The sequence below is a fragment of the Oncorhynchus keta genome, unplaced genomic scaffold (assembly GCF_023373465.1).
Source record: "Oncorhynchus keta strain PuntledgeMale-10-30-2019 unplaced genomic scaffold, Oket_V2 Un_scaffold_5251_pilon_pilon, whole genome shotgun sequence".
NCBI lineage: Eukaryota > Metazoa > Chordata > Actinopteri > Salmoniformes > Salmonidae > Oncorhynchus > Oncorhynchus keta.
In genome coordinates this window covers 93,390-116,532 of record NW_026290957.1, presented here as the reverse complement: position 1 = coordinate 116,532, position 23,143 = coordinate 93,390, and the positions used below count along the sequence as shown (strand labels likewise).

Sequence of the window (23,143 nt, the reverse complement as noted above, 5' to 3'; positions counted from 1 at the left end):
ACGCCCAGCTATAATATGAAGGTTTATAACCCCCTGATGCACGCCCAGCTATAATATGAAGGTTTATAACCCCCTGATGCACGCCCAGCTATAATATGAAGGTTTATAACCCCCTGATCTACGCCCAGCTATAATATGAAGGTTTATAAGACCTTAATACACATTATAACCCCCTGATGCACGCCCAGCTATGGTACGAAGCTTTCTAAGTCCTCCTGTGTGTGAGCAGCCAGCTGCCAGCCATGGTGGCCCTCCAGACTCTCCACCTGAGGAGCACCCAGAGAACCCAGAGCAACATGCCTACCAGTCTGGAGGGACTGGTACACCTGGCAGGTAACACACACACACACACACCTGGCAGGTAACACACACACAAACACCTGGCAGGTAACACACACACACACAAACACCTGGCAGGTAACACACACACACACAAACCTGGCAGGTAACACACACACACACCTGGCAGGTAACACACACACACACACCTGGCAGGTAACACACACACACACACCTGGCAGGTAACACACACACACACACCTGGCAGGTAACACACACACACACACCTGGCAGGTAACACACACACACACACCTGGCAGGTAACACACACACACACCTGGCAGGTAACACACACACACACCTGGCAGGTAACACACACACACACACCTGGCAGGTAACACACACACACCTGGCAGGTAACACACACACACACACACCTGGCAGGTAACACACACACACACACCTGGCAGGTAACACACACACACACACCTGGCAGGTAACACACACACACCTGGCAGGTAACACACACACACACACACCTGGCAGGTAACACACACACACACACACCTGGCAGGTAAAACACACACACACACACAAACACCTGGCAGGTAACACACACACAAACACCTGGCAGGTAACACACACAAACACCTGGCAGGTAACACACACAAACACCTGGCAGGTAACACACACACAAACACCTGGCAGGTAACACACACACACACACCTGGCAGGTAACACACACACACACACCTGGCAGGTAACACACACACACACACACACACACCTGGCAGGTAACACACACACCACCTGGCAGGTAACACACACACACACACACACCTGGCAGGTAACACACACACACACCTGGCAGGTAACACACAATCCAAGACCAAAGTCAGGAAATGAATGTCCTTTATGTGGTCTCTCCTTAGACGTGGACCTGTCCTTCAACGACCTGAGTCGTGTTCCTGAGTGTCTCTACACGCTGAGCAGTCTGAAGCGTCTCAACCTCTCCTCCAATCAGATCTCAGAGCTCTCCCTCTGCATCGACCAATGGACTCAGCTAGAGACACTCAACCTCAGCAGGAACCAACTCACATCACTGCCTGTAAGAACATGTCTCTCTCGTCTGTCTGTACAAAGCGTTATAACACATAACACCCTAATACACATTATAACCCCCCTGATACACATTATAACCCCTTGCACTTTGCTATGGTACGACCCTTTATAACATGTTATAACCCCCCTGATGCACATTATAACCCCTTGTACTTAGCTATGGTACGACCCATTATAACACATTATAACCCCCCTGATGCACATTATAACCCCATTATAACACACATAACACTCAGAACAGGTTTTCCATAAGATAGACATTTCAAGGTTTATATAATCAGCTTTGTACAGTGTTTTTAGCAATGTGAAAATAGTTGTAGTGTGAATAGTGGGGGAAGATAAATAAACAGATAATTATGGGGTGTATTTACAATGCTTGTTCTCCACTGGTTTCCCTGTTCTCGTGGCAACGGGCCACACATCGTGCTGCTGTGACGGCACATTTGTGGTATCAATTTTAGAGGCACTGGTTGTTAGTCCCAGGACAACCATGGTGTTTCCTGTCCCAGGTAGTTGGTTCAACCATGGTGTTTCCTGTCCCAGGTAGTTGGTCCCAGGACAACCATGGTATTTCCTGTCCCAGGTAGTTGGTCCCAGGACAACCATGGTGTTTCCTGTCCCAGGTAGTTGGTCCCAGGACAACCATGGTGTTTCCTGTCCCAGGTAGTTGGTCCCAGGACAACCGTGGTGTTTCCTGTCCCAGGTAGTTGGTCCCAGGACAACCGTGGTGTTTCCTGTCCCAGGTAGTTGGTCCCAGGACAACCATGGTATTTCCTGTCCCAGGTAGTTGGTCCCAGGACAACCATGGTGTTTCCTGTCCCAGGTAGTTGGTCCCAGGACAACCATGGTGTTTCCTGTCCCAGGTAGTTAGTCCCAGGACAACCATGGTGTTTCCTGTCCTAGGTAGTTGGTTCAACCATGGTGTTTCCTGTCCCAGGTAGTTGGTTCAACCATGGTGTTTCCTGTCCCAGGTAGTTAGTCCCAGGACAACCATGGTGTTTCCTGTCCCAGGTAGTTGGTTCAACCATGGTGTTTCCTGTCCCAGGTAGTTAGTCCCAGGACAACCATGGTGTTTCCTGTCCAAGGTAGTTGGTTCAACCATGGTGTTTCCTGTCCCAGGTAGTTGGTCCCAGGACAACCATGGTGTTTCCTGTCCTAGGTAGTTGGTCCCAGGACAACCATGGTATTTCCTGTCCCAGGTAGTTGGTCCCAGGACAACCATGGTATTTCCTGTCCCAGGTAGTTGGTCCCAGGACAACCATGGTATTTCCTGTCCCAGGTAGTTGGTTCAACCATGGTGTTTCCTGTCCCAGGTAGTTGGACCTGTTCAACCATGGTGTTTCCTGTCCCAGGTAGTTGGACCTGTTCAACCATGGTCCCAGGACAACCGTGGTATTTCCTGTCCCAGGACAACCGTGGTATTTCCTGTTTCCTGTCCCAGGTAGTTGGACCTGTTCAACCATGGTATTTTCTGTCCCAGGACAACCACAAACATTTCCTGTCCCAGGACAACCGTGGTATTTCCTGTCCCAGGACATGTTCAACCATGGTATTTCCTGGGACAACCGTATTTCCTGTCCCAGGTAGTTGGTTCAGGACCATGGTGTTTCCTGGTCCCAGGTAGTTGGACATGGTCAACCATGGTGTTTCCTGTCCCAGGTAGTTGGTTCACCTGGTATTTCCTGTCCCAGGTACAACCATGGTATTTTCTGTCCCAGGACAACCATGGTATTTCCTGTCCCAGGACAACCATGGTATTTCCTGTCCCAGGTAGTTGGACATGTTCAACCATGGTGTTTCCTGTCCCAGGACAACAGCGTGGTATTTCCTGTCCCAGGTAGTTGGTTCCCAGGTACAACCATGGTATTTCCTGTTCCAGGTAGTTGGTTCAGCCATGGTGTTTCCTGTCCCAGGTAGTTGGACATGATCAGCCATGGTGTTTCCTGTCCCAGGTAGTTGGTTCAACCATGGTATTTCCTGTCCCAGGTAGTTGGTTCAACCATGGTGTTTCCTGTCCCAGGTAGTTGGACATGTCAACCATGGTATTTCCTGTCCCAGGTAGTTGGACATGATCAGGTACCATGGTGTTTCCTGTCCCAGGTAGTTGGTTCAACCATGGTGTTTCCTGTCCCAGGTAGTTGGTTCAACCATGGTATTTCCTGTCCCAGGTAGTTGGACATGATCAGCCGTGGTGTTTCCTGTCCCAGGTAGTTGGACATGATCAGCCGTGGTGTTTCCTGTCCCAGGTAGTTGGTTCAGCCGTGGTGTTTCCTGTCCCAGGTAGTTGGACATGTTCAACCATGGTATTTCCTGTCCCAGGTAGTTGGACATGATCAGCCGTGGTGTTTCCTGTCCCAGGTAGTTGGACATGATCAGCCGTGGTGTTTCCTGTTCCAGGTAGTTGGTTCAACCATGGTGTTTCCTGTCCCAGGTAGTTGGTTCAACCATGGTATTTCCTGTCCCAGGTAGTTGGACATGATCAACCATGGTGTTTCCTGTCCCAGGTAGTTGGACATGTTCAACCATGGTATTTCCTGTCCCAGGTAGTTGGACATGATCAGCCGTGGTGTTTCCTGTCCCAGGTAGTTGGACATGATCAACCATGGTATTTCCTGTCCCAGGTAGTTGGACCTGTTCAATCATGGTGTTTCCTGTCCCAGGTAGTTGGACATGATCAACCATGGTATTTCCTGTCCCAGGTAGTTGGACCTGTTCAATCATGGTGTTTCCTGTCCCAGGTAGTTGGACATGATCAACCGTGATATTTCCTGTCCCAGGTAGTTGGACCTGTTCAATCATGGTGTTTCCTGTCCCAGGTAGTTGGACATGTTCAACCATGGTATTTCCTGTCCCAGGTAGTTGGACATGATCAGCCGTGGTGTTTCCTGTCCCAGGTAGTTGGACATGATCAACCGTGGTATTTCCTGTCCCAGGTAGTTGGACATGTTCAACCATGGTGTTTCCTGTCCCAGGTAGTTGGACATGATCAACCATGGTGTGTCCTGTCCCAGGTAGTTGGACATGTTCAACCATGGTATTTCCTTTCCCAGGTAGTTGGACATGATCAGCCGTGGTGTTTCCTGTCCCAGGTAGTTGGACATGATCAACCATGGTATTTCCTGTCCCAGGTAGTTGGACCTGTTCAATCATGGTGTTTCCTGTCCCAGGTAGTTGGACATGATCAACCGTGATGTTTCCTGTCCCAGGTAGTTGGACATGATCAACCATGGTATTTCCTGTCCCAGGTAGTTGGACCTGTTCAATCATGGTGTTTCCTGTCCCAGGTAGTTGGTTCAACCATGGTATTTCCTGTCCCAGGTAGTTGGACATGATCAACCATGGTGTTTCCTGTTCCAGGTAGTTGGTTCAACCATGGTATTTCCTGTCCCAGGTAGTTGGTTCAACCATGGTATTTCCTGTCCCAGGTAGTTGGACATGTTCAACCATGGTATTTCCTGTCCCAGGTAGTTGGTTCAACCATGGTGTTTCCTGTCCCAGGTAGTTGGTTCAACCATGGTGTTTCCTGTCCCAGGTAGTTGGTTCAATCATGGTGTTTCCTGTCCCAGGTAGTTGGTTCAACCATGGTGTTTCCTGTCCCAGGTAGTTGGTTCAATCATGGTGTTTCCTGTCCCATGGTGTTTCCTGTCCCAGGTAGTTGGACATGATCAACCATGGTGTTTCCTGTCCCAGGTAGTTGGTTCAACCATGGTATTTCCTGTCCCAGGTAGTTGGACATGATCAGCCGTGGTGTTTCCTGTCCCAGGTAGTTGGACATGATCAACCGTGGTATTTCCTGTCCCAGGTAGTTGGACATGATCAGCCGTGGTGTTTCTTGTCCCAGGTAGTTGGACATGATCAACCGTGGTATTTCCTGCCCCAGGTAGTTTTACATGATCAACCATGTTATTTCCTGTCCCAGGTAGTTGGACATGTAGACCTTGATCTGTTGGTGACAGTAGGTCATCTGATCTGTTGGGGACAGTAGGCCATCTGATCTGTTGGGGATCTGTTGGGGACAGTAGGTCATCTGATCTGTTGGTGACAGTAGGTCATCTGATCTATTGGTGACAGTAGGTCATCTGATCTGTTGGGGACAGTAGGTCATCTGATCTGTTGGGACAGTAGGTCATCTGATCTGTTGGGGACAGTAGGTCATCTGATCTGTTGGGGACAGTAGGTCATCTGATCTGTTGGGGACAGTAGGTCATCTGATCTGTTGGGGACAGTAGGTCATCTGATCTGTTGGGGACAGTAGGTCATCTGATCTGTTGGGACAGTAGGTCATCTGATCTGTTGGGACAGTAGGTCATCTGATCTGTTGGGGACAGTAGGTCATCTGATCTGTTGGGGACAGTAGGTCATCTGATCTGTTGGGGACAGTAGGTCATCTGATCTGTTGGGGACAGTAGGTCATCTGATCTGTCTGTTGACAGTAGGTCATCTGGGTAGACCCTGATCTGTTGGTGACAGTAGGTCATCTGATCTGTTGGTGACAGTAGTTCATCTGATCTGTTGGGGACAGTAGGTCATCTGATCTGTTGGGGACAGTAGGTCATCTGATCTGTTGGGGACAGTAGGTCATCTGATCTGTTGGGGACAGTAGCTCATCTGGGTAGACCTGGATCTGTTGGTGACAGTAGTTCATCTGATCTGTTGGGGACAGTAGGTCATCTGATCTGTTGGGGACAGTAGGTCATCTGATCTGTTGGGGACAGTAGGTCATCTGATCTGTTGGGGACAGTAGGTCATCTGATCTGTTGGGGACAGTAGGTCATCTGATCTGTTGGGGACAGTAGGTCATCTGATCTGTTGGGGACAGTAGGTCATCTGATCTGTTGGGACAGTAGGTCATCTGATCTGTTGGGGACAGTAGGTCATCTGATCTGTTGGGGACAGTAGGTCATCTGATCTGTTGGGGACAGTAGGTCATCTGATCTGTTGGGGACAGTAGGTCATCTGATCTGTTGGGGACAGTAGGTCATCTGGGTAGACCTGGATCTGTTGGGGACAGTAGGTCATCTGGGTAGACCTGGATCTGTTGGTGACGGTAGGTCATCTGATCTGTTGGTGACAGTAGGTCATCTGATCTGTTGGGGACAGTAGGTCATCTGATCTGTTGGGGACAGTAGGTCATCTGGGTAGACCTGGATCTGTTGGGGACAGTAGGTCATCTGATCTGTTGGGGACAGTAGGTCATCTGATCTGTTGGGGTCAGTAGGTCATCTGATCTGTTGGTGACAGTAGGTCATCTGATCTGTTGGTGCCAGTAGGTAATCTGATCTGTTGGTGACAGTAGGTCATCTGATCTGTTGGGGACAGTAGGTCATCTGATCTGTTTGGGGACAGTAGGTCATCTGATCTGTTGGGAACAGTAGGTCATCTGGGTAGACCTGGATCTGTTGGGGACAGTAGGTCATCTGATCTGTTGGGGACAGTAGGTCATCTGATCTGTTGGGGACAGTAGGTCATCTGATCTGTTGGGGACAGTAGGTCATCTGATCTGTTGGGGACAGTAGGTCATCTGATCTGTTGGGGACAGTAGGTCATCTTCTGTTGGGGACAGTAGGTCATCTGATCTGTTGGGGACAGTAGGTCATCTGATCTGTTGGGGACAGTAGGTCATCTGATCTGTTGGGGACAGTAGGTCATCTGGGTAGACCATCTGATCTGTTGGGGACAGTAGGTCATCTGGGTAGACCTGATCTGTTGGGACAGTAGGTCATCTGGGTAGACCTGATCTGTTGGGACAGTAGGTCATCTGGGTAGACCTGATCTGTTGGGACAGTAGGTCATCTGGGTAGACCTCTGTTGGGACAGTAGGTCATCTGATCTGTTGGGGACAGTAGGTCATCTGATCTGTTGGGGACAGTAGGTCATCTGATCTGTTGGGGACAGTAGGTCATCTGATCTGTTGGGGACAGTAGGTCATCTGATCTGTTGGGGACAGTAGGTCATCTGATCTGTTGGGGACAGTAGGTCATCTGATCTGTTGGGGGACAGTAGGTCATCTGATCTGTTGGGGACAGTAGGTCATCTGATCTGTTGGTGACAGTAGGTCATCTGATCTGTTGGGGACAGTAGGTCATCTGATCTGTTGTTGGGACAGTAGGTCATCTGATCTGTTGGGGACAGTAGGTCATCTGATCTGTTGGGGACAGTAGGTCATCTGATCTGTCTGGGGACAGTAGGTCATCTGATCTGTTGGGGACAGTAGGTCATCTGATCTGTTGGGGACAGTAGGCCATCTGATCTGTTGGGACAGTAGGCCATCTGATATGTTGGGGACAGTAGGTCATCTGATCTGTTGGGGACAGTAGGTCATCTGATCTGTTGGGGACAGTAGGTCATCTGATCTGTTGGGGACAGTAGGTCATCTGATCTGTTGGGGACAGTAGGTCATCTGATCTGTTGGGGACAGTAGGTCATCTGATCTGTTGGACAGTAGGTCATCTGATCTGTTGGGGACAGTAGGTCATCTGATCTGTTGGGGACAGTAGGTCATCTGATCTGTTGGGACAGTAGGTCATCTGATCTGTTGGGACAGTAGGTCATCTGATCTGTTGGGGACAGTAGGTCATCTGATCTGTTGGGGACAGTAGGTCATCTGATCTGTTGGGACAGTAGGTCATCTGATCTGTTGGGGACAGTAGGTCATCTGATCTGTTGGGGACAGTAGGTCATCTGATCTGTTGGGGACAGTAGGTCATCTGATCTGTTGGACAGTAGGTCATCTGATCTGTTGGGGACAGTAGGTCATCTGATCTGTTGGGGACAGTAGGTCATCTGATCTGTTGGGGACAGTAGGTCATCTGATCTGTTGGTGACAGTAGGTCATCTGATCTGTTGGTGACAGTAGGTCATCTGATCTGTTGGGGACAGTAGGTCATCTGATCTGTTGGGGACAGTAGGTCATCTGATCTGTTGGTGACAGTAGGTCATCTGATCTGTTTGGGGACAGTAGCTCATCTGATCTGTTGGGGACAGTAGGTCATCTGATCTGTTGGGGACAGTAGGTCATCTGATCTGTTGGGGACAGTAGGTCATCTGATCTGTTGGGGACAGTAGGTCATCTGTCATCTGATCTGTTGGGACAGTAGGTCATCTGATCTGTTGGGGACAGTAGGTCATCTGATCTGTTGGGGACAGTAGGTCATCTGATCTGTTGGGGACAGTAGGTCATCTGATCTGTTGGGGACAGTAGGTCATCTGATCTGTTGGGGACAGTAGGTCATCTGATCTGTTGGGGACAGTAGGTCATCTGATCTGTTGGGGACAGTAGGTCATCTGATCTGTTGGGGACAGTAGGTCATCTGATCTGTTGGGACAGTAGGTCATCTGATCTGTTGGGGACAGTAGGTCATCTGATCTGTTGGGGACAGTAGGTCATCTGATCTGTTTGGGGACAGTAGGTCATCTGATCTGTTGGTGACAGTAGGTCATCTGATCTGTTGGGGACAGTAGGTCATCTGATCTGTTGGGGACAGTAGGTCATCTGATCTGTTGGTGACTGTAGGTCATCTGATCTGTTGGGGACAGTAGGTCATCTGATCTGTTGGGGACAGTAGGTCATCTGATCTGTTGGGGACAGTAGCTCATCTGATCTGTTGGGGACAGTAGTTCATCTGATCTGTTGGGGACAGTAGGTCATCTGATCTGTTGGGGACAGTAGGTCATCTGATCTGTTGGGACAGTAGGTCATCTGATCTGTTGGGGACAGTAGGTCATCTGATCTGTTGGGGACAGTAGGTCATCTGATCTGTTGGGGACAGTAGGTCATCTGATCTGTTGGGGACAGTAGGTCATCTGATCTGTTGGTGACAGTAGGTCATCTGATCTGTTGGGGACAGTAGGTCATCTGGGTAGACCTGGATCTGTTGGGGACAGTAGGTCATCTGATCTGTTGGACAGTAGCTCATCTGGGTAGACCTGGATCTGTTGGGGACAGTAGGTCATCTGATCTGTTGGGGACAGTAGGTCATCTGATCTGTTGGGACAGTAGGTCATCTGATCTGTTGGGGACAGTAGGTCATCTGATCTGTTGGTGACAGTAGGTCATCTGGGTAGACCCTGATCTGTTGGGGACAGTAGGTCATCTGATCTGTTGGGAACAGTAGGCCATCTGATCTGTTGGGGACAGTAGGTCATCTGATCTGTTGGGGACAGTAGGTCATCTGATCTGTTGGGGACAGTAGGTCATCTGATCTGTTGGGGACAGTAGGTCATCTGATCTGTTGGGGACAGTAGGTCATCTGATCTGTTGGGGACAGTAGGTCATCTGATCTGTTGGGGACAGTAGGTCATCTGATCTGTTGGGGACAGTAGGTCATCTGATCTGTTTGGGGACAGTAGGTCATCTGATCTGTTGGGGACAGTAGGTCATCTGGGTAGACCTGGATCTGTTGGGGACAGTAGGTCATCTGATCTGTTGGGGACAGTAGGTCATCTGATCTGTTGGGGACAGTAGCTCATCTGGGTAGACCTGGATCTGTTGGGGACAGTAGGTCATCTGATCTGTTGGGGACAGTAGGTCATCTGATCTGTTGGGGACAGTAGGTCATCTGATCATTTGGGGACAGTAGGTCATCTGATCATTTGGGGACAGTAGGTCATCTGATCTGTTGGGGACAGTAGGTCATCTGATCTGTTGGGGACAGTAGGTCATCTGGGTAGACCTGGATCTGTTGGGGATAGTAGGTCATCTGATCTGTTGGGGACAGTAGCTCATCTGGGTAGAGCAGCATTCTGACCTCATCTTTGAGGGTGAGTTCAGGGGCTGCAGATGGGTCCAACAACACTGCTCGTTCGTTGACGTAGACGTCAAACAGGTTTGGACTTAAACTGCACCCTTTGTCTTACCCCCTGTCTCTCTCCAGTCTGCTATCTGTAAGCTGGGGAAGTTGAAGAAGCTTTATGTGAACAGTAACAAGCTAGACTTCGATGGAGTTCCGTCTGGCGTGGGGAAGTTATCCAGTCTGCAGGAGTTCATGGCTGCTAACAACAACCTGGAACTAATACCCGAGGGACTCTGTAGGTGGGTACCTCACGTCATACCCTGTAGGTGGGTACCTCACGTCATACCCGAGGGACTCTGTAGGTGGGTACCTCACGTCATACCCGAGGGACTCTGTAGGTGGGTACCTCACGTCATACCCGAGGGACTCTGTAGGTGGGTACCTCGCGTCATACCCGAGGGACTCTGTAGGTGGGTACCTCGCGTCATACCCGAGGGACTCTGTAGGTGGGTACCTCGCGTCATACCCGAGGGACTCTGTAGGTGGGTACCTCGCGTCATACCCGAGGGACTCTGTAGGTGGGTACCTCACGTCATACCCGAGGGACTCTGTAGGTGGGTACCTCACGTCGTACCCGAGGGACTCTGTAGGTGGGTACCTCACGTCGTACCCGAGGGACTCTGTAGGTGGGTACCTCACGTCATACCCTGTAGGTGGGTACCTCACGTCATACCCGAGGGACTCTGTAGGTGGGTACCTCACGTCATACCCGAGGGACTCTGTAGGTGGGTACCTCACGTCATACCCGAGGGACTCTGTAGGTGGGTACCTCACGTCATACCCTCTAGGTGGGTACCTCACGACATACCCGAGGGACACACTTAAGGCGTCCACATGCTTCCCAGCCGGTATTTCATGATGCCATGTTGTGACATGTTTTGATGTTTCTGACCGTACCTGCTGTGTAGTGGATCAACGTTGTTGTTGTTGTTGTTGTGTAGGTGTGGGAAGCTGAAGAAGTTGGTTCTGAATAAGAATCGTCTGGTGACTCTTCCTGAAGCCATCCACTTCCTCGTCGACCTAGAGGTACACACTGTCCTCTGTTCTAGATTCTAGATGTTCTGCCCTGTGTTCTAGGTTCTAAATGTTCTAGGTGTTTTGCCCTGTGTTCTAGGTTCATAGATGTTTTACCCTGTTGTGTAGGTTCTGAAAATTGGTTCTGAATAAGAATCTGCCTGGTGACTCTTCCTGAATCCACCCTGTTCTAGGTGTTTTGCCCTGTGTTCTAGGTTCTAAATGTTCTACCCTGTGTTCTAGGTTCAAAATGTTCTAGATGTTCTAGGTTGTAAGTGGTCTGTCCTCTGTGTGTGTTCTAGGTTCTAGATGTACGTGAGAACCCCAACCTGGTGATGCCTCCCAAGCCGGTGGACAGGACAGCAGAGTGGTACAACATCGACTTCTCTCTTCAGAACCAACTGAGACTGGCTGGAGCATCCCCTGCTGTAATATCTGCTGCAGGGGGAGGTGGGTCTAGGTCCTGGGGAGGTGGGTCTAGGTCCTGGGGAGGTGGGTCTAGGTCCTGGGGAGGTGGGTCTAGGTCCTGGGGAGGTGGGTCTAGGTCCTGGGGAGGTGGGTCTAGGTCCTGGGGAGGTGGGTCTAGGTCCTGGGGAGGTGGGTCTAGGTCCTGGGGAGGTGGGTCTAGGTCCTGGGGAGGTGGGTCTAGGTCCTGGGGAGGTGGGTCTAGGTCCTGGGGGCGGGTCTAGGTCCTGGGGAGGTCTAGGTCCTGGGGAGGTGGGTCTAGGTCCTGGGGAGGTGGGTCTAGGTCCTGGGGAGGTGGGTCTAGGTCCTGGGGAGGCGGGTCTAGGTCCTGGGGAGGTGGGTCCTGGGGAGGCGGGTCTAGGTCCTGGGGAGGCGGGTCTCGGTCCTGGGGAGGCGGGTCTCGTTCCTGGGGAGGCGGGTCTCGTTCCTGGGGAGGCGGGTCTCGTTCCTAGGGAGGCGCGTCTCGGTCCTGGGGAGGTGAAATTCCCAGACAGAGAAATGCACTGACTTGCTTTAGAAACGCTCAATACATTGTGTGTGTGTGTGTGTGTGTGTGTGTGTGTGTGTGTGTGGGGGCCAGCCCACGGGACCCCCTGGCGAGGAAGATGAGGCTGAGGAGGAGGAAGGACAGTAGTCAAGACGACCAGGCTAAACAGGTCCTCAAGGGGATGAGTGATGTCACACAAGAGAAGAACAAGAGTTTTGAGGTAGGGATGGGTGGGGTGGGGGATGGGGGTTTGGATGGAGGAGAGGGGGGATGGATGGATGGAAGTAGAGGGGGATGGGGGTTTGGAAGGGAGGGAGGTGAGGGAGGGGGATGGATGGATGGAGGAGAGAGGGGGGGATGGATGGAGTGGGGAGGGGGGTGGGGAGGAGAGTGGGGAGGGGGGATGGATGGAGGGGAGGGAGGGAGGGATGGATGGAGGAGAGTGGGGAGGGGTGGATGGATGGATGGAGGAGAGTGAGGGAGGGTGGATGATGGATGGAGGGAGGGGTGGATGGATGAGGGAGGGGTGAGGGAGGGATGGATGGATGGGGGTGGATGGATGGGATGGGGATGAGGGAGGGAAGGGGGGATGGATGGAGGGAGGAGGGACGGGGATGGATGGAGGAAGGGGGAGGGATGGGGTGGATGGATGGGAGGGAACGGGGTGGATGAGGGAGGGAGGGACGGGGTGGATGGATGGAGGAGGGAGGGAGGGGGTGGATGAGGGAGGAGAGAGGGAACGGGATGGATGAGGGAGGGAGGAGGGGGATGGATGGAGGGGAGGGAACGGGGTGGATGAGGGAGGGAACGGGGTGGATGAGGGAGGGAACGGGGTGGATGAGGGAGAGAGGGATGAACATGGATGGGTTGGATGGATTCCTAGATGTGGAGGAATGACTTGGATTCAAATGAAACCGAGGATTACTGTGTGGGTGTGTGGTGTGTGTGGTGGGATGGATGTGGGAGTGGGGAGGGGGTGGATGTGTGGTGATGTGTGGTGTGTGTGGTGTGTGGTGTGTGGTGGTGTGGGGTGTGGTGGTGGAGTGTGTGTGTGTGTAGGAAAACGGCGATCAGAAGTATGGGGAACTGAATGCGTCGTTGGGACACACACGTCGTTGGGACAAGAGTCTGGAGAAACCACAGCTGGACTACTCCGAGTTCTTCATGGAGGACGTAGGACAGGTAGGCCCAGGGGCATTCATTGGGGGGGTAGATGACTCCATTATGGCTCTAATCTGATAGTGGGAGGGGGGTAGATGACTCCATTATGGCTCTAATCTGATAGGGGGGGGGGGTAGATGACTCCATTATGGCTCTAATCTGATAGTGGGAGGGGGTAGATGACTCCATTATGGCTCTAATCTGATAGTGGGAGGGGGGTAGATGACTCCATTATGGCTCTAATCTGATAGTGGGAGGGGGGTAGATGACTCCATTATGGCTCTAATCTGATAGTGGGAGGGGGGTAGATGTCTCCATAATGGCTCTAATCTGATAGTGGGGGGGGTAGATGTCTCCATTATGGCTCTAATCTGATAGGGGGGGGGGTAGATGTCTCCATTATGGCTCTAATCTGATAGTGGGAGGGGGTAGATGACTCCATTATGGCTCTAATCTGATAGTGGGGGGGTAGATGACTCCATTATGGCTCTAATCTGATAGTGGGAGGGGGTAGATGACTCCATTATGGCTCTAATCTGATAGTGGGAGGGGGTAGATGTCTCCATTATGGCTCTAATCTGATAGTGGGAGGGGGTAGATGACTCCATTATGGCTCTAATCTGATAGTGGGAGGGGGTAGATGACTCCATTATGGCTCTAATCTGATAGTGGGAGGGGGGTAGATGACTCCATTATGGCTCTAATCTGATAGTGGGAGGGGGTAGATGTCTCCATTATGGCTCTAATCTGATAGTGGGAGGGGGGTAGATGTCTCCATTATGGCTCTAATCTGATAGTGGGAGGGGGTAGATGTCTCCATTATGGCTCTAATCTGATAGTGGGAGGGGGTAGATGACTCCATTATGGCTCTAATCTGATAGTGGGGGGGGTAGATGTCTCCATTATGGCTCTAATCTGATAGTGGGAGGGGGTAGATGTCTCCATTATGGCTCTAATCTGATAGTGGGAGGGGTAGATGTCTCCATTATGGCTCTAATCTGATAGTGGGAGGGGGGTAGATGACTCCATTATGGCTCTAATCTGATAGTGGGGGGGGTAGATGTCTCCATTATGGCTCTAATCTGATAGTGGGGGGGGGTAGATGACTCCATTATGGCTCTAATCTGATAGTGGGAGGGGTAGATGTCTCCATTATGGCTCTAATCTGATAGGGGGGGGGGGTAGATGTCTCCATTATGGCTCTAATCTGATAGGGGGGGGGGTAGATGTCTCCATTATGGCTCTAATCTGATAGGGGGGATAGATGTCTCCATTATGGCTCTAATCTGATAGGGGGATAGATGTCTCCATTATGGCTCTAATCTGATAGTGGGAGGGGGGTAGATGTCTCCATTATGGCTCTAATCTGATAGTGGGGGGGGTAGATGTCTCCATTATGGCTCTAATCTGATAGGGGGGGGGGTAGATGTCTCCATTATGGCTCTAATCTGATAGGGGGGGGGTAGATGTCTCCATTATGGCTCTAATCTGATAGTGGGGGGTAGATGTCTCCATTATGGCTCTAATCTGATAGTGGGGGGGTAGATGTCTCCATTATGGCTCTAATCTGATAGGGGGATAGATGTCTCCATTATGGCTCTAATCTGATAGTGGGGGGGGGTAGATGTCTCCATTATGGCTCTAATCTGATAGGGGGGGGGATAGATGTCTCCATTATGGCTCTAATCTGATAGTGGGGGGGGGGGATAGATGTCTCCATTATGGCTCTAATCTGATAGTGGGGAGGGGGATAGATGTCTCCATTATGGCTCTAATCTGATAGTGGGAGGGGGTAGATGTCTCCATTATGGCTCTAATCTGATAGTGGGAGGGGTAGATGTCTCCATTATGGCTCTAATCTGATAGGGGGTGATAGATGTCTCCATTATGGCTCTAATCTGATAGTGGGATAGATGTCTCCATTGTGGCTCTAATCTGATAGTGGGGGGTAGATGTCTCCATTATGGCTCTAATCTGATAGTGGAGGGGGTAGATGTCTCCATTATGGCTCTAATCTGATAGGGGAGGGGGTAGATGACTCCATTATGGCTCTAATCTGATAGTGGGAGGGGGTAGATGTCTCCATTATGGCTCTAATCTGATAGTGGGAGGGGGGTAGATGACTCCATGATGGCTCTAATCTGATAGTGGGGGGTAGATGACTCCATTATGGCTCTAATCTGATAGTGGGGGTGGTAGATGACTCCATTATGGCTCTAATCTGATAGTGGGAGGGGATAGATGACTCCATTATGGCTCTAATCTGATAGTGGGAGGGGGTAGATGACTCCATTATGGCTCTAATCTGATAGTGGGAGGGGGTAGATGTCTCCATTATGGCTCTAATCTGATAGTGGGAGGGGGTAGATGTCTCCATTATGGCTCTAATCTGATAGTGGGAGGGGTAGATGACTCCATTATGGCTCTAATCTGATAGTGGGAGGGGGTAGATGACTCCATTATGGCTCTAATCTGATAGTGGGAGGGGGTAGATGACTCCATTATGGCTCTAATCTGATAGTGGGAGGGGGTAGATGTCTCCATTATGGCTCTAATCTGATAGTGGGAGGGGTAGATGTCTCCATTATGGCTCTAATCTGATAGTGGGAGGGGGGGTAGATGTCTCCATTATGGCTCTAATCTGATAGTGGGAGGGGGTAGATGTCTCCATTATGGCTCTAATCTGATAGTGGGAGGGGGGTAGATGACTCCATTATGGCTCTAATCTGATAGTGGGAGGGTAGATGACTCCATTATGGCTCTAATCTGATAGTGGGAGGGGGTAGATGTCTCCATAATGGCTCTAATCTGATAGTGGGAGGGGGTAGATGACTCCATGATGGCTCTAATCTGATAGTGGGAGGGGGTAGATGACTCCATTATGGCTCTAATCTGATAGTGGGAGGGGGTAGATGACTCCATTATGGCTCTAATCTGATAGTGGGAGGGGGTAGATGACTCCATTATGGCTCTAATCTGATAGTGGGAGGGGGTAGATGTCTCCATTATGGCTCTAATCTGATAGGGGGGGGTAGATGTCTCCATTATGGCTCTAATCTGATAGGGGGGATAGATGTCTCCATTATGGCTCTAATCTGATAGTGGGAGGGGGGTAGATGACTCCATTATGGCTCTAATCTGATAGTGGGGGGGTAGATGTCTCCATTATGGCTCTAATCTGATAGGGGGATAGATGTCCCCATTATGGCTCTAATCTGATAGGGAGGGGTAGATGTCTCCATTATGGCTCTAATCTGATAGGGGGATAGATGTCTCCATTATGGCTCTAATCTGATAGGGGGGATAGATGTCTCCATTATGGCTCTAATCTGATAGGGGGATAGATGTCTCCATTATGGCTCTAATCTGATAGGGGGGGTAGATGTCTCCATTATGGCTCTAATCTGATAGGGGGGATAGATGTCTCCATTATGGCTCTAATCTGATAGTGGGAGGGGGATAGATGTCTCCATTATGGCTCTAATCTGATAGTGGGGGATAGATGTCTCCATTATGGCTCTAATCTGATAGTGGGAGGGGGTAGATGTCTCCATTATGGCTCTAATCTGATAGTGGGGGGGTAGATGTCTCCATTATGGCTCTAATCTGATAGGGGAGGATAGATGTCTCCATTATGGCTCTAATCTGATAGGGGGGGATAGATGTCTCCATTATGGCTCTAATCTGATAGTGGGGGGTAGATGTCTCCATTATGGCTCTAATCTGATAGGGGGGGGGTAGATGTCTCCATTATGGCTCTAATCTGATAGGGGGGGGTAGATGTCTCCATTATGGCTCTAATCTGATAGTGGGAGGGGGTAGATGTCTCCATTATGGCTCTAATCTGATAGTGGGAGGGTAGATGTCTCCATTATGGCTCTAATCTGATAGTGGGGGGTAGATGACTCCATTATGGCTCTAATCTGATAGTGTGGGGGGGTAGATGACTCCATTATGGCTCTAATCTGATAGTGGGGGGGGTAGATGACTCCATTATGGCTCTAATCTGATAGTGGGAGGGGGTAGATGTCTCCATTATGGCTCTAATCTGATAGTGGGGGGGTAGATGTCTCCATTATGGCTCTAATCTGATAGGGGGGATAGATGTCTCCATTATGGCTCTAATCTGATAGGGGGGGTAGATGTCTCCATTATGGCTCTAATCTGATAGGGGGGATAGATGTCTCCATTATGGCTCTAATCTGATAGGGGGATAGATGTCTCCATTATGGCTCTAATCTGATAGTGGGGGGTAGATGTCTCCATTATGGCTCTAATCTGATAGGGGGGGGGTAGATGTCTCCATTATGGCTCTAATCTGATAGGGGGGGGGTAGATGTCTCCATTATGGCTCTAATCTGATAGTGGGAGGGGTAGATGTCTCCATTATGGCTCTAATCTGATAGTGGGAGGGGGTAGATGACTCCATTATGGCTCTAATCTGATAGTGGGGGGTAGATGACTCCATTATGGCTCTAATCTGATAGTGGGAGGGGGGTAGATGACTCCATTATGGCTCTAATCTGATAGTGGGAGGGGGATAGATGACTCCATTATGGCTCTAATCTGATAGTGGGAGGGGGGTAGATGACTCCATTATGGCTCTAATCTGATAGTGGGAGGGGTAGATGTCTCCATTATGGCTCTAATCTGATAGTGGGAGGGGGTAGATGTCTCCATTATGGCTCTAATCTGATAGTGGGAGGGGGTAGATGACTCCATTATGGCTCTAATCTGATAGTGGGATGGGGGTAGATGACTCCATTATGGCTCTAATCTGATAGTGGGAGGGGTAGATGACTCCATTATGGCTCTAATCTGATAGTGGGAGGGGGTAGATGTCTCCATTATGGCTCTAATCTGATAGTGGGAGGGGGTAGATGTCTCCATTATGGCTCTAATCTGATAGTGGGAGGGGGTAGATGTCTCCATTATGGCTCTAATCTGATAGTGGGAGGGGGTAGATGTCTCCATTATGGCTCTAATCTGATAGTGGGAGGGGGTAGATGACTCCATTATGGCTCTAATCTGATAGTGGGGGGTAGATGACTCCATTATGGCTCTAATCTGATAGTGGGAGGGGGTAGATGTCTCCATTATGGCTCTAATCTGATAGTGGGAGGGGGTAGATGACTCCATTATGGCTCTAATCTGATAGTGGGAGGGGGTAGATGACTCCATTATGGCTCTAATCTGATAGTGGGAGGGGTAGATGACTCCATTATGGCTCTAATCTGATAGTGGGAGGGGGTAGATGTCTCCATTATGGCTCTAATCTGATAGTGGGGGGGTAGATGTCTCCATTATGGCTCTAATCTGATAGGGGGGGGTAGATGTCTCCATTATGGCTCTAATCTGATAGGGGGGATAGATGTCTCCATTATGGCTCTAATCTGATAGTGGGAGGGGTAGATGTCTCCATTATGGCTCTAATCTGATAGTGGGGGGGGTAGATGTCTCCATTATGGCTCTAATCTGATAGGGGGGATAGATGTCTCCATTATGGCTCTAATCTGATAGGGGGGGGTAGATGTCTCCATTATGGCTCTAATCTGATAGGGGGATAGATGTCTCCATTATGGCTCTAATCTGATAGGGGGGGTAGATGTCTCCATTATGGCTCTAATCTGACAGGGGGGATAGATGTCTCCATTATGGCTCTAATCTGATAGTGGGGGGTAGATGTCTCCATTATGGCTCTAATCTGATAGTGGGGGGATAGATGTCTCCATTATGGCTCTAATCTGATAGTGGGGGGGGGGGATAGATGTCTCCATTATGGCTCTAATCTGATAGTGGGGGGAGGGGGGATGTCTCCATTATGGCTCTAATCTGATAGTGGGAGGGGTAGATGTCTCCATTATGGCTCTAATCTGATAGTGGGGGGGGTAGATGTCTCCATTATGGCTCTAATCTGATAGGGGGTGATAGGTGTCTCCATTATGGCTCTAATCTGATAGGGGGATAGATGTCTCCATTATGGCTCTAATCTGATAGTGGGAGGGGTAGATGTCTCCATTATGGCTCTAATCTGATAGGGGGGGGGGTAGATGTCTCCATTATGGCTCTAATCTGATAGGGGAGGGGGTAGATGTCTCCATTATGGCTCTAATCTGATAGTGGGAGGGGGTAGATGTCTCCATAATGGCTCTAATCTGATAGTGGGAGGGGGTAGATGACTCCATTATGGCTCTAATCTGATAGTGGGGGGTAGATGACTCCATTATGGCTCTAATCTGATAGTGGGAGGGGGTAGATGACTCCATTATGGCTCTAATCTGATAGTGGGAGGGGGTAGATGACTCCATTATGGCTCTAATCTGATAGTGGGAGGGGGTAGATGTCTCCATTATGGCTCTAATCTGATAGTGGGGGGTAGATGTCTCCATTATGGCTCTAATCTGATAGGGGGTGATAGGTGTCTCCATTATGGCTCTAATCTGATAGGGGGATAGATGTCTCCATTATGGCTCTAATCTGATAGTGGGGGGTAGATGTCTCCATTATGGCTCTAATCTGATAAGGGGGGTAGATGTCTCCATTATGGCTCTAATCTGACAGGGGGATAGATGTCTCCATTATGGCTCTAATCTGATAAGGGGGGTAGATGTCTCCATTATGGCTCTAATCTGATAGGGGGGATAGATGTCTCCATTATGGCTCTAATCTGATAGTGGGGGAGGGGGATAGATGTCTCCATTATGGCTCTAATCTGATAGTGGGGGGAGGGGGATAGATGTCTCCATTATGGCTCTAATCTGATAGTGGGGGGAGGGGGATAGATGTCTCCATTATGGCTGTAATCTGATAGTGGGAGGGGGATGTCTCCATTATGGCTCTAATCTGATAGTGGGGGGGGGCGGGGTAGATGTCTCCATTATGGCTCTAATCTGATAGGGGGTGATAGGTGTCTCCATTATGGCTCTAATCTGATAGGGGGATAGATGTCTCCATTATGGCTCTAATCTGATAGTGGGGGGGTAGATGTCTCCATTATGGCTCTAATCTGATAGGGGGGGGGGGTAGATGTCTCCATTATGGCTCTAATCTGATAGGGGAGGGGGTAGATGTCTCCATTATGGCTCTAATCTGATAGTGGGAGGGGGTAGATGTCTCCATAATGGCTCTAATCTGATAGTGGGAGGGGGTAGATGACTCCATGATGGCTCTAATCTGATAGTGGGGGGTAGATGACTCCATTATGGCTCTAATCTGATAGTGTGAGGGGGTAGATGACTCCATTATGGCTCTAATCTGATAGTGGGAGGGGGTATGACTCCATTATGGCTCTAATCTGATAGTGGGAGGGGGGTAGATGTCCCATTATGGCTCTAATCTGATAGTGGGGGGTAGATGTCTCCATTATGGCTCTAATCTGATAGGGGGATAGATGTCTCCATTATGGCTCTAATCTGATAGGGGGATAGATGTCCCCATTATGGCTCTAATCTGATAGGGGGGTAGATCTCCATTATGGCTCTAATCTGATAGGGGGATAGATGTCTCCATAATGGCTCTAATCTGATAAGGGGTGGGGGGTAGATGTCTCCATTATGGCTCTAATCTGATAGGGGGATAGATGTCTCCATTATGGGTCTAATCTGATAAGGGGGGTTAGATGACTCCATTATGGCTCTAATCTGATAGGGGGATAGATGTCTACATTATGGCTCTAATCTGATGGGGGGGGTAGATGTCTCCATTATGGCTCTAATCTGATAGGGGGTGATAGGTGTCTCCATTATGGCTCTAATCTGATAGGGGATAGATGTCTCCATTATGGCTCTAATCTGATAGGGGGTGATAGGTGTCTCCATTATGGCTCTAATCTGATAGGGGGATAGATGTCTCCATTATGGCTCTAATCTGATAAGGGGGGTAGATGTCTCCATTATGGCTCTAATCTGATAGGGGGATAGATGTCTCCATTATGGCTCTAATCTGATAGTGGGGGGGGGTATAGATGTCTCCATTATGGCTCTAATCTGATAGGGGGGGGGAATAGGTGTCTCCATTATGGCTCTAATCTGATAGGGGGGGGATAGATGTCTCCATTATGGCTCTAATCTGATAGGGGGGTGATAGGTGTCTCCATTATGGCTCTAATCTGATAGGGGGGAGGTTTGTGTTTGAGCGTGTGTGTGCAGTTGTACTGTTCTAACTTTGCTGTGTGTGTGTGTGTGTGTGTGTGTGTGTGTGTGTGTGTGTGTGTGGGTTCCTGGTGTGTTTGTGTGGCAGATAGAGAACTTTGTTCCGATGCAGGTAGACGAGGCGTTCCAGGGGAAGTTCTACGAGGCTGACTGCTACATCATCCTCAAGGTAACACACACACACACACACACACACACACACACCTGCACACACATCATCCTCACACACACACACACTGCTACATCATCCTCACACACACACACACACACACACTGCTACATCATCCTCAAGGTAACACACACACACACACACACACACACTGCTACATCATCATCCTCAAGGTACCACACACACACACACACACACACTGCTACATCATCCTCAAGGTACTGGTGACACACACACACACACACACACACTGCTACATCATCCTCAAGGTACACACACACACACACACACACACACTGCTACATCATCCTCAAGGTAACACACACACACACACACACACACACACACACACACACACACACACACACACACACACACACACTGCTACATCATCCTCAAGGTAACACACACACACATCACACAACACACACACACACACTGCTACATCATCCTCAAGGTAACACACACACACACACACACACACACACACACACACTACATCATCCTCAAGGTAACACACACACACACACACACACACACACACACTGCTACATCATCCTCAAGGTAACACGCACACACACACACACACACACTGCTACATCATCCTGGTGACATCATCAAGGTAACACACACACACACACACACACACACACACACTGCTACATCATCCTCAAGGTAACACACACACACTGGTCACACACACACACACTGTACTGCTACATCATCCTCAAAGGTAACACACACACACACACACACACTGCTGGTCATCGCCTCAAAGTAACACACACACACACACACACACACACACTGCTTCATCGTCCTCAAAGTAACACAACACACAATCTATAGGGTCAGACATGAGCCAAACTGTTCTGGTCAGGCCTGGTTAATCTGTACTGGTCAGGCCTGGTGAATCTGTACTGGTCAGGCCTGGTGAATCTGTACTGGTCAGGCCTGGTGAATCTGTACTGGTCAGGCCTGGTTAATCTGTACTGGTCAGGCCTGGTTAATCTGTACTGGTCAGGCCTGGTGAATCTGTACTGGTCAGGCCTGGTGAATCTGTACTGGTCAGGCCTGGTTAATCTGTACTGGTCAGGCCTGGTGAATCTGTACTGGTCAGGCCTGGTGAATCTGTACTGGTCAGGCCTGGTTAATCTGTACTGGTCAGGCCTGGTTAATCTGGACTGGTCAGGCCTGGTGAATCTGTACTGGTCAGGCCTGGTGAATCTGTACTGGTCAGGCCTGGTGAATCTGTACTGGGTCAGGCCTGGTGAATCTGTACTGGTCAGGCCTGGTTAATCTGTACTGGTCAGGCCTGGTGAATCTGTACTGGTCAGGCCTGGTTAATCTGTACTGGTCAGGCCTGGTTAATCTGTACTGGTCAGGCCTGGTGAATCTGTACTGGTCAGGCCTGGTGAATCTGTACTGGTCAGGCCTGGTGAATCTGTACTGGTCAGGCCTGGTGAATCTGTACTGGTCAGGCCTGGTGAATCTGTACGGGACA

The 23,143-nt window shown here is 49.9% G+C and overlaps 1 pseudogene; it reads left to right on the top strand.

Annotated features, from left to right (window-relative positions):
* Positions 1–23,143, top strand: part of LOC127928998 (protein flightless-1 homolog) — a 118,665-nt pseudogene that overhangs the window by 34,252 nt on the left and 61,270 nt on the right.